The 12,803-nt window shown below is 43.0% G+C and overlaps 1 protein-coding gene and 1 long non-coding RNA gene across 2 annotated transcripts in view; one reads left to right on the top strand and one right to left on the bottom strand.

Annotated features, from left to right (window-relative positions):
* The window catches only part of CSRNP3 (cysteine and serine rich nuclear protein 3), a 59,081-nt gene extending 54,743 nt beyond the window's left edge, over positions 1–4,338 (bottom strand). The window contains exon 1 of the mRNA XM_066612132.1: positions 4,166–4,338. The gene's annotated coding sequence lies outside the window, so the exon portion shown is untranslated. The remainder of the gene's footprint in view (positions 1–4,165) is intronic.
* LOC136636834 (uncharacterized) lies at positions 1,816–9,388 on the top strand. Its single transcript, XR_010793555.1, has 3 exons — positions 1,816–1,876; positions 7,304–7,394; positions 9,305–9,388. It is a non-coding gene; the product is annotated as an uncharacterized lncRNA (long non-coding RNA).
* The last annotated feature ends 3,415 nt before the right edge of the window (positions 9,389–12,803 follow it).

Below are 12,803 nucleotides of genomic sequence, written 5' to 3'. Positions count from 1 at the left end.
GGGGCTGCAGGGGCTTGGGTACACGTACCTAAGCCCCTGCAGCCTCCCGGGGGTGCGGGGAGCCCGGCATGGCCTGCAGCAGGGCTCCCCGCAACAGTGAAAGTGGATGTGGAGCAATCGCGCTCGACTTCCTAGCGGAGGCGTGTACCCAAGCCCCTGCAGCCCCCCTGAGCAGCGCGATCCTGGGGATCGTGCCGGTGCCTTCCCCCGCCCCTGTTGCCTCCCCCCTCCCACCCACGCAAGAACTTAGTGGCTCTCAAACTCTCCCAGAGAGTTTGAGAACCATTGGCTTATGGCACTGAGGGGAATCCCCTGGCCACGACGGGGAAGTGTATGCTCGCAGCTCACCCATCCAGCTGGTGAGGGGGAGACACTGTGGTGGCTCTGCTGCTCTGTCCCAGGCCACCTGCCAGGTAAGCCGGGGGTTGGGCGAGGGCTCGAACCCTTACAGTCACCACACACTATTTTCATAGATGCTCCATGACCATTCAAGTGGAAGCAATCTATGGACTGTAGATACAACTTGTCAGATGCTCCTCACTTAGATGTCACCAAACTATCCTGGACTTAAGAAACATAACGGATGTCCCTCATTTCAAAATACTGTAATTCTACAGAACTATACCAAAAAGACAATGTGATCCTTCAGAATGGTCCAATCCTTACTATTGATTTTTGATCCAATAACTTGAAACTTTATTCATTCCTCTTGATAGCTAACTCTAGTGAATAATCTGCCTTGTAAGATGTAACTGTATCAGTTCAAAATACAAGGAAATGATTGTGAATCAGGTGGACCTGGTTTCTGAGTAAAACTGAGCTAGAAGGCCCATCATGACTTCTTTGTAGAATACAGCAAATTAATATGACTTGTTACAAATCTAGAATTTGGGGGCAATTTTTGAGGGGTAAAAAAAAATCAATTTTTGAGGGACAAAATGCACAACAACATTATTTGAATGTGTTCATTATACAGTCTGTGTTTCAGCTCAGAGCAAAATCCAGGCAAAGTTAAGCACTTTTCAGTCTCACTAATTTCAGCTGAAGATTTAAGCACATTCTTAAATCTCTCTCAACAGTATTTTAAAGCTTTGGGTAGATTGGTTTCGATTTTCAGTACATTTTAATTGTTTATTTTTATATCTTGTGTACCATGAAAAATCGCTAACATTCCTTTGCATGTTATGTAATATAACATAATGCTGCATATTGATTTGCAATTATTCAAAATAAACCCAAGCTTGGGTAAGTTTAATATGTTGAAAAGATAGGCAGGGCAGCAGTGCCAAAAGAAGACACCAGAATAAACATTAATTTGGGGGGGGGGGATGGGGACACAGAAATTTTGCTAAATACAGATAGCAGAGTGACTGCTAAGAAAAACAAGGTGCTAGACTAAATAATCTTCAGCAGAAAAAAAATCTGATTTAATAAGAACCTGTATCATATAGAATCAGATAGAATTTCACTCATGGACTGCATATCTTATCAGCTGTAGTGAAGATGCTGTACAATAATTTTACATTTTTGGAATGTGACACAAATAGAAGCTTTACATAAGCTACTTAATTTATGGATTTTTCTTATACTTTTAAGATCCTGCGTGCATCTAATTAGAAGAAAGCTTCCACAATGCTTTAATCCAAACTGGATGTTGGGGTGGACATTCTAAAGAACAACATGAAAATGCAACATCTAAGCACCTAGACTTGTAGGACAGTTCTTCATGCAACAGGACCATGTGCATATTCCTAACTTCCATCCCAGAACACGTGATTGGCATTGTCCAAGTTGCTGTGCCTGCAATCTATTAGGGCGTCAGCACACAGACTTCACATGAAGCCCGGGGCTACCCATGCACTGAGGACCACAACCTGTAAGTAATAAAAACCTGGGTGCGTGCACATGTTTGAGTGTGTGAATATTAATAATGATACAATGGCATGTTGCAATTGCAGTTACGTTTCATTCAAATCAGCGTTTAACATTTCACAAAAGCCTAAGCTCAAAATTATTTTGACAGGCCTAACGGTTTAAAAGGAAAACGATCCTCATGTAACAAATCTCTTTCCAACAGAGAACTGATAGCAGTGCAATGCCCAGAACGGAGCAATCCATACACAATCACTAAGAGGTTAAAAAAAAACTAAATCACAAGTGAACCCAGAAGCATTTTTGTCCAGTAGGAACAGCAGACAAATAAATACAACCTTTCAATCGTACCTGGATTGTGATTCAGTCTCAGACTGCAGGGCCTTCTCAACATAGGAAACAAAAACTCTGCTGCTGCCACATTCTGTACCGGCCACAGGCTCACTGCAGTACTCTGTATATTTTTCTCCTAGTCAACTGTTACAGCCTTCCACCAGCTCCCTGACCTCTGAACCCACTTCTTCTCTCTCCCCCCCAACCCTCCCTCTGCAGTCAAAGCTACTGTGCTTGTCTGATTTGCATAAGGCTGGTGAAGGCCTGCCAGCAGCTAAAAGGAGAATGCTGGCTGGGTAAGAAATTGTAGAGCTGCAGTTCTGCTGGAATACCAGAATCACTGGAGAGCCAAGGCGGGGGCGGCATTATGTGTGCACCAAGCACTGGTGTGACTGGTGTGTTCAAGAACTCCCCTCTCCCTGCTGACAAATCGAGGGTAGTGATTTTAATTCTGAAGAATACTGAACAACACACCACCATCCTGCAAGATAAACCCACTAAAATCAGACTCCAGCAGCTGGTTTCCAAGGTGACCAAAATAGGCAAATACTCCATTTAAATCCAGGGAGGAAAGTGATTGTGGAAATCTCCACCACTAGGCTCTGCACTCTTACATGCAGCCAGCCAGATGTTTTAATTTTTAATAATGGGAATCTGTCAATATATGTTTTGATATTTGCAGTGGAAAGTCATTTGCTTCATTCATGCTCACTTAGCTACGGCTACCCGAACCTGGAACAGCATCTGATGCACACAAGAGTAAAAAAAATAAAACCCTGCATAAATAAAAAAGGAAAGAAAAAAGTGTTACTCTTGCTTTCAGATCAGTGTGTGCCAAGAGGCTGTATTCAAGTTACACTGCCCTGCTCTGCAAACCTAAACATATATTCAATATGGCACCAAAAAAATTAAAAGGAGGCAAAAGAGTTATTCACATTAGTAACAGAAATGTTGGTCAGGGAGTGAGCTTCTTGTTCCATTTGTTTACAGAAGTGGTTCGAGGGTTGCTTTATTTCCTGCTTTCTTCCATTTTGCTTCTGATAGGATACATCAACCCTGTTGAAAGAGACTGCTGCTGCTCTATAGCTAAAATATGTATTTAAAGATTAACAGTTCAGTTTCTTTCAAGATCTGGTCTCCTTCACCGGGTGTCTTTCCCAAAGGCTTGGAAGCATGCACCACAGTAATACTGTTAAACTTTCCTGCTTTATACAAAGCTAATTTCTCAACCATTAAATATTTAGTAGCAGCACTATTTCACATCCTGCCATGGCAACTCTGAAGCATTGGAGATATTTCTTTTTAAAAGTGAATCCAAAGAGAGACAGAGGGAGAATGAATTGCAACCCTGGGAATGAAATCATTGAACAGCAGAAAAATACAAAGAGGGGAATACTCCTGAATGTTGCTCTGAAAGACTGATGGGATATGTGGAATGCCGTTTCATTATGTGAGTGTATCTGTCTTTGCATCATCATCCCTAAAACATTTTTTAAAAGGTAGTGTTTAAAAAAAAAATCACATGCATCCTAATTAACATTCCAGTGTATATCATTTATCATTTAAAAGCAGAACATTGCCAACCACATAGCTCCTATCCAAATAATGAGGTTGACAAGACATCAGCATAATAGATTGTTGCTATATTGAAGCATTTCAGAATTGGCTACTGATGATTAGTGCTAGAGGTTGATTATAATGAGTGCCTTTCCCATTCCTCGTGGATCTGTCATGTTCCTAGCTGCAGAGTTTTAATGACCAAAATATTCTGTGCATCAACTGATTGCTATACTTTGCACAGTTTATTTAGCCAGGCATTCAACTCACGCACACCAAACAAGCCACACCTTACCAAATTAAAAAAATACTAATAATAAAGAACAGCTCACAGTGCTGCAGCCAAATTGCATTCAAAGCACTGAAATCTCTGAATAATCTGAAACAGACCAAAAAAACTGACCTGTTCAAATGGTTGTTTTTCCCATCCATGCGCTCTTTCTCATAATTATGGACCAAAAGAGGTTGTCATTTTGTAAGGTGTGACGTGTTATCTGCCTTCCCAGTTCCAGTGGAATCTTCTTACATTTCCCAGCCCTGTGTTTTATTGCCAGTACCATATGCTATATTGTTCAGCGACAGGAGCTACACTCTGCACAAAGACTCATTACCTACTGCTTGCTTAGCAGCTTCAGTCTCTCTGACGCTGCCTATATGATCACATGGGAGTTTTGTCTGATAAAACTGGCCATACTACTGATTTCACCGTCTATGGATATTTTTATCAGCTGGGGTCTACTATCAGGAAAGAACAACACATGATAAAGCCGCTTTAAGTCATTAGCGCAGCACAAATTATGGAAATCCCTCCACAACAGCTTTCCATGCCCATTATGAACCCCTTTCGCAACCTCCATTACAAAACATAGATTAGAGTTTTGAAAATTTGATTAATACGTGTTTTGTGAAGGCTAATGACGGTATCACAGGACGCGATCTTCACACTAGACAGAATGTCCATTCACACAGCAGTTCATTAAAATAAAAATATTGCTAGCTGGCATCTTGCCAATACACTTATTACAATTGCTAGTATTGTACAAGTACTAAGGGGGTAGTCCTAAGAAAGCATGCTTATGCAGAAACGGGAGGACTTACTTCTGACAAAACATCATGAGAAGGAAGAAAGAAGTAAAGAAACCCTTATTTGGCTCCCAAATCTTTATGCAATCTTTTTTTCTCTTTTTATTATGGGACTACTTTGAAAGAGTGCAATCCCAATATTCGAGTAAAGATTACTTACAGTACAAGCCTATGCAAGTCTACTCAGAAGTAAGTCCCACTGTGTTGAATGGAGCTTATTTTCAGGTAAATGTGGTTAGTACTGCAGCCTGAGGCTGCAATCCTACAAACACCTACCTGGGAGTGGCTTCCATTGAACTGAATGTGGTTGACTTCTGAAAAGTCACACATAGGATTGGGATGTTGCTTAAGTAAAATCTGCCCCACAGATTGACAAGCACACTAGATAAATATTTCTGCTTCGTCTTTTCAAAGTAGTCAGACCTCAAGATTGTAAATCCTGAATTATCTTGAAAATGCATTTGGTAAATGTAAAATGGTGTTCCAAATGAAGACTTCCTCAAAGCACAAAGACTGACAAAACTTCCTCAAAAGCACGGGAGATTAATATCTCAGAAAAAGCTGTATCCTCTCAAAAGGAAATGAAAGAGTAATAAATGGCCATAAAAAAATTTGAAATTCCCTCAAACTGTTTTAATGAGATTAGTTAAGTATCTGTCTTTTCCTCTGAAAACCAGCACAGCCTAAATAATGAACTATCCTATCTCTTCTCATGCTAAACTATGCGGGTTTACTATAAAATAGTTATTGCAGCTCGAATTATGTATTACATTTTGAAAGTAGACAAATGGGAATGTCATTTACTCATTAACATTCTACAAATGAAAAAAGACCTACTTGTTATCCTTTTCAATGGTTGACTCATTAGCATGAGTAACTGACAGCTTGTTGCTCATTAAGGGTTTGATCAAATGCGGAGAGAGGAGTCAGTAAAAACAATGTTACTGACCTCAGTGGATTCATACTGACTGCTAGAGGTCCAGTTCTGCTTCTTCTGAAGCCCATTGCACATCCCAGCTGAACTGTGAAGTTAGGCAAAGCCACCATGGGATAGACAAAACCCCACAGTAACAAGATTAAGGGGTATTCTCCTTTTAAATGATTAAATAATTATAGGTAAGGATCAAAATGTTTAAAATTTGATTATTCACTGTAGTTATGTATGGAATACCAAACATATAATTGCAGTCAAATGAGGGAAAAGATAAGATGATCTGAGGTGTTCCACAGGCCTTCAGACAAGACAAGCAGGTTAAATCTGCCACTGAATTATTTTTGGATTACAATTCCTATTAGCATTACTTTTACGCCCATAATGGCATAGGTAATATTAAATTCTATCATTTTGGTGACAGCACATCTTAAGGCACTGATCGAGCAGATGGTTCATGGCAAAAATCAGTAGTGATAAAGATGATAGCATCAGCTCTTAATGATGAAAAGTAAATGTTGTTAATGAAGAGTTTTGTTAGTTAAGAGTGATGTGATTTTTTTCCTGTTGATGATGTCATAGGACACTAAAGGTAAAAAAATAAATGGTAGCCATTTTGCTGTAGCAAACTGAGAGCCCAATCCTGGGCTCGGCGCTCATTGCCGGTGCGCACTGTCACAAACATGCTATAAGGCACGTTTGCAGGTCCTACTGCCAGTCAAGCACTGGTGGTAGCCCAGTGCTGGCTTGCGCCAGGCTACCACAGGGCAGGTGCCCAACCTCTGCTGCTCAGCGGACGCGTGGACCGCCAAGCAGTGGAGAGGTAAGTGGGGGCGTGGGGAGAGGCAGGGAGGGGGCGTGTCAGGGAGGTGAGGAGAGGGCAGGGGAGGCATGCCAGGGGAGGGAGCAGGGAGGGAGGGAGGCAAAAGTCCCCTTCCCGCGAGGTGCCGCTGGCAGCTTCCTTGGGCGTGCAGGATGTGGCAGCAGCCATTTTCAGTGCCGCCATAGCTGCACACCCCGGGCAGCTCAGGATTGGGCTGCCCGTCAGCAGCAAAAGAAATGCTTATTAAATGGAGGAGGAAGAAAACAGAATGAGAATAAATAGTATAAGTGCCATTACATTCTGTGGGAAGTTAATTGATTAGAGGACTGATGGATCGATGGATGGATGGCACTGGTTCCACAGTGGAACATGGAGAGTTAGAGGAGGATCTAACCATTGGTTTGGGCTGTTCGTCTATAATGGGCTTTGACAACTTACATCCTGCCTAACTAACCTGTTAGAATTTGAGAATGTCATGTAGATGTGCCCCTTGCTTCCTGCTGTTTTCCTTAGAGCATGCCTGACACTATAAACTGGCTCCAGAAAACCGGAAGCACAGTTTCTGACCCTGTTGGAAGCCTCAGAGAGGCGTCCTCAGGATCCTAGTGGCTCATGCCTGAGGCATTTGCCCCATCAGACCAAATGGTAGGTTCGCAACTGACTGGCAGACAGGTCATTTTGTGTTTTTCTTGCCTTCCAATAAGAACAACAGTGCCTGGCCAGCCCACCTGCTGGAGTTGGCAAGCACCAGCTGACTGGAACACTCAAGTTCATTTGACCCAGGTCAGAGGACAGGTAAGGATGCACACCTGGTTGTACACTAATCAGATGGACAAGTGAAATATTCAACCCTAGGTTTCTTAAGGTCAAGCACAAGGATACGTCAGTGTGTGCTGGATTCAGAGTGTGCTGCATTCTGACCTTCAGAGGTCATATCTGTGTGTGGCCATGCCAGTACTCAGCTGGGAATCAGAGAGGTATGAAGTACTCTTCAGGCTGTCCTTGGAGTAAGTACCAGACAGGGAACCGTGTGATTGAGATTCCCTTGAGGATTATTTTGCTTTAAGTTTCCCTCAGTTGCCTGAAAGTATTTTTCTTGCAGCAGATGTGCACACTTGTCTTTCCCGCCACATGAAGAATTATGTCTTGTGGTTTCAAAAACTCTAGAAAATCCTACATTCTAAAGCAAAAGTTTCTCCAGTCCAAATTGCATGGGCATGTGGGAGGTGGAGATTTTCACTAATACTTACATCACAAGCAATACATAACAAGTGTCAGTGCAGTAGTTCTCAAACTTGTTAGCATGGGGACACACTTTTTGGAATGATTGTCAGGACCCACTGGAAGATGTCATTAATCTGGAAGCGAAGTCATGGTCAGACGTGACATAATCAATTTAGGCGCCAAACCCATAGTTTCAATGGGGGCTCAGCTAGGTGCTATGTGACCCACCTGAAATTGGCTCACAACCCACCTCATGGGTCCTGACCCATAGTTTGAGAAACACTGGTCTATGATGACATTCTTCCACAGAGTAATCTTAACTGCGATGCATGAGCTGCGAAAGTATCCTTTTTTTCCCAGATATAAAATATTATTCCTGAAACATTTATTAAATTCAATATTACTGCAATAAAAATAGCACAATAAATGGGAAATGAACACACATTAATTGCACCCCAAAATAGAAAGGCCTTCCTACATGATCTTCTCAAACAGGAAACAGGGTCTACCACTTACTAGAGGGACATGTCCCATTTAGAGGGACATTTAGCGGGACATGGAAACCACTGTGCAATCACTCTCTCTCTCTCTCTCTCTCTCTCTCTCTCTCTCTCTCTCTCTGTCACAGACACACTCAATACTGAGCAGTGTTAAATGTCACCCATCAGCAGAGGTAGTTCCATACACTCCGTACACGGTTTACAGAGTCACAACTGATCCATTGTTGTAGGCATGTTGCTACCGCACAAAATAATTAGGGCATAATGCCCCCATCTGCTGCATACCATATTTCATCTTGGCACATCAGCACTGTGCAGAAGCTTTGCTACATTCCTCTATTGTACCAAAGCTGCAGCAAAGGGTATCAGTTAAGAGATTCGTTTATATGTTGTCATGAGGCGCAAGTGATAAGGAACATCAAGAAGAGTATGTTTCATTGATAAGAGGGAAATGGCAAAAAGATTTGGGGTTCTAGCGCACATCAGTTTACATTACAAGATGCCAACCTAGAAAACAGTTGTTACTCAAATTTGGTGAAGATATTTGCATATTTCTTTACTATTTTTATTTTCTGTGTTTTGTACACTCCTTTGCTTCATGACCACCTTCGTTATAGAGTCAGATGGGCCTATCCAAAGAAATGCTGTGAGTTACTAAGGGCGCAATCCTAACCCCTTATGTCACTGCTTTCCAGCAATGTAGCTCCAAGGTAAGGGAACAAATATTCCCTTACTTTGAGGAGGCCTCTGTGAATGCCACCCAACTGCAGGATGCAGCACACATCATATTGGCACTGCTATGCCAGTGACATAAGAGGTTAGGATTGTGCCCTATGGGAGCAACAAACATCTCACCAATCTTTCTGCCAGCCCCATTTTTTCATCTGTAAACCAAACAAGGAGAGGGCATATCAACTGAGTCCTGCTCTGTTTTTCAGCTGGTACAATGTCGATAATGATATATGCCCTCTCCCCACACAGTGGCCATAGAACCACCAATTGCCCCAGGAGGAGGAGGAAGAGGAGGAGAAAAGAAAAGGAGACATATCCCCCTACCACAATTTTCTATGGTGATTGTATCCTATTTTATTTAGGTTATTCTGGGAGACTTGTTGGTTGAAGGGAGGGTGACAGATGCTTTAAAGGAATATGTAAATAAATATTGTACCTCTTGCTATTCTACTGAAAAAAAACTGGGCTTGGGGGAAAAAGGCAACTGATCAGTATTTCATAGGTTTTGTTGTAGCCTATTGGAGATATGAAAGTATGCTAAATGTTTATATTTTCCTGTAATGTGCAAGAAAGAGTTACTGCATTCCCCAGCTGAATTGTCCACCTAATTCCATATCTATTCCATAGAGCAGGGCTTCTCAAACTGGGGCATTGCTACGCCCAGCCAGAGGGCCCTGGACTTTGCCCCCTTAAGGGGCGAGGGCAGGGGGGAGGCAGCAATGCGATCCCCAGGATCGCATCACTAAGGGGGCTGCAGGGACTGGCATGCACTTTCCAGTCCCTGCTGCAGCTTCCTGGTGGTTCGGGGAGCCCTGCCCAACCCTCTGCAGGGCTCCCCAGCCTTCTAAAAGTAAAAGTGCAATGATCGCACTCCACTTCCTGTTTTGCAGAGGCAGAGCGCAATCGCTGCACTTTCCCTTTTAGAAGGCTGGGGAGCCCTGCAGACGGGTTATGCAGGGCTCCCTGCACCCCCAGGAGGCTGCTGCAGGGACTGGTGAGTACATGCCAGTCCTGCATCTCCCACAGCGACGTGATACTGGGGACTGCGTCGCTGCCTCACCCCCCAGCCCCGCATGAATTTACTGCAGCTCAAACTCTCATAGAGTTTGGATTTAACAAACTCCGAAAGTTTGGATTTAAGTTTAGAGTTAACAGATTGTGGAATGTTGTGAACAGATTTTGAACACATGACCTCAAGCTGAATCCCAAACAGATGCCCAAATAGATGCTCTCTCCTAGACAGTTTGAGAACCACTGCCATAGAGTCAACCTAGACCAGTGCAAAAACATGTTTTTAAGAGACAAAAATGCCTCTTCTCCCCCCTCCCAAATAAAATCCCCCACAACAGGGCCCTGATCATGACTTTTCACCACAGTGCACACTGGGGACAGAAGGGTCAACTCTTGCCCCATGTGCTATTTTCCTGTAGAAAACTGCTGCCCAAAGCTGTCTTTTGCTCAGAGGAGCTATATTATAATATTTGCATAAAATGCAAATTGCTCCACAATTGAACAGGCTCTGTGGCTGTTCTGTTGGTAAAAGAAGCACTTTCAGCTGAAAGCACACCTCTCAAAACTGTGTTTGTGAGCATGATGAGTTTGCTGGACCTTTTATTTTTATTGTTATGTCTCCTTTTTGACCAGGTTTATGACACACTCTGGTCTCGCTATCTCTGTGTGATAAAACTCCTATACCCTTGTCCAAAGATTTGGGGGCAGCACACATACACATATTCAGTCAATCAGTGCTCTTTGTTTTGACAACATCACACACACCCCAGAGTGTGGTGGCAAAAAGGGCTTGGATTACAGAAATGAACAGATTCCCCTTGTTCTGCTCTGTTATAGTTCCACGCTTGTGTTTTGCTTTGCTATCTTCTGGTAGGAATAACAGATTTTGGAATGTTGTGAACAGTTCTTGGACACATGACCTCAAGCTGAATTCCAAATAGATGCCCAAAAGATCCTCCACCTTCCCAGGGACTGCTTAAGATATATGTGCCCTGAGGGAAGGAAAGAAGACATTCCCAGACCAGAGGGAGCTGATAACACCAGCTCTGACTGAGACCAACACTGGTCTGTGAGTTTTATTATGTATTGTACGGTTTAAAATGTTGTAAGCCACCTGGAGCAGGCCTTTTCAGAGGTAGAAAGGTGAGATATAAATACTTGGACAAGTAAATGAACAAATTTGTTATTTATTTATAATCTCCCTGCAGCACTGCAGTCACAATCTAGTGGGAAGAACACAAAATTATTGAAATCTCGGTATCTGCATTTTAAAATTGAAGACATGCTGGGGGAGGTAGGATTTAGACGGGGTTGTTTTTCCTGTTTAAAATGAGCCATGGAAGCAGCTATTTCCACCCCAGCAGCTTCGTTTTTAAACGCTTTTATTATCTTCACAAAGAAAAATTTCATAGGAGCAATTCCACTCCCGTGGGAGGAGGAAAAGAAAGAAAATCATAATAAAAAGAAGCAGACCCGTGTTGGCAAGTCCACTAGTCTAAGCTTTTAAAATTGGCAAGAATTTTTTAACTGCATACAACTGGTTCACTTCTTTTTTAATTTTTTATGGCAACAAAATTCTGGAAATAACCTTGAGAGTCCAGAAGAACCTTAAATTCTGATATTAACTGGTTCCACCCTGATAAACGTACCCAGGAAAGCAAACCCCCAGTACTGGGGGAGGAATCCTGCAGAGGCAAATTCTATTCAGTCCACTCCATTTCACTTCTGCCTGTAATCTTTGTTGCTCTGGCTCCATCACCAGAGTTCAGCTGCCTAAACATCTTCTGCTTCCTCTGACTGCTCTGCCTCTTCCCCATTGCTGTCCCTTATGTCTGGAATTCCCTCCCTGATCACCTGTGAGATGCCTTACATCCTTCTACACCCACTTTTCCATGAAGACTTTGGCACTACCCCATAGTGACCCACAGCTCAATCCTATCCCCTACCACTTCTTGGCATGCAGCTGCAGCAACACAGCTCATGCTGAATGTACAAGGGAGGGGCAACCACAAGAGCCAACGAGAGGTAAGTAAAAAACTTTAAATGTGTTTAACGTTTTACAGAGACGTTAAAGTAAAACGCTATTTTGCTGACCCATCCGTAGACCTTCTGGTCACCTGTAAGTCTCCTCAGACCCAGCCAGCTGTGTAGCTAGTGTAAGTCCAATGAGAGGAAGAGGGGAGGTTGGGAAGAAAAATCAAGGATAGGTTTGCAGCACAAGTTGCTGCCACTGGAAGGTACCCCTTCCAGCCCCTGAACCACCCCCTGACCTCCCCACACCCTGAACCTTCCTCTCCTCATCCACCAACCGCTTACCTAGTCTAGTGTGGTCTGTGTGGGCTGCTGGAATATGTGGGGAGCCACCAGCCATTTCCACTGGTGACCGCCTTGCACTTAGCAGCAGAATGCCATTTATGGTGGCACCATACTGTTTACAACAGTGGAATGTGAGTTCTACTATCATAACTTGAGGATAGGATTGAGCAGTCACAGAGGGACTAAGGTTTAGGTCCTCTACCTTACTGCAACTAAACCTAAGCACGTGTACAAAAAAATAGTTGCATATTCTTCCCAATCTACACTGACATCATCCCCATCCTGTCTTCTGTTGTGTCCCTTGAGTCTACTTTAGATTGTAAGCCACTTGGGACAGGGAACTGTTTTCTCTTCTACTGTAAAATGCCAAGTACATTGGGGGCACTATGTAATTAAATATTCCTTCACAAGCTGCCTGCTT

This window comes from Tiliqua scincoides, chromosome 1, assembly GCF_035046505.1.
Source record: "Tiliqua scincoides isolate rTilSci1 chromosome 1, rTilSci1.hap2, whole genome shotgun sequence".
NCBI lineage: Eukaryota > Metazoa > Chordata > Lepidosauria > Squamata > Scincidae > Tiliqua > Tiliqua scincoides.
The sequence above is the reverse complement of the archived record's forward strand: the minus strand, read 5'-3'. Positions and strand labels throughout refer to the sequence as shown.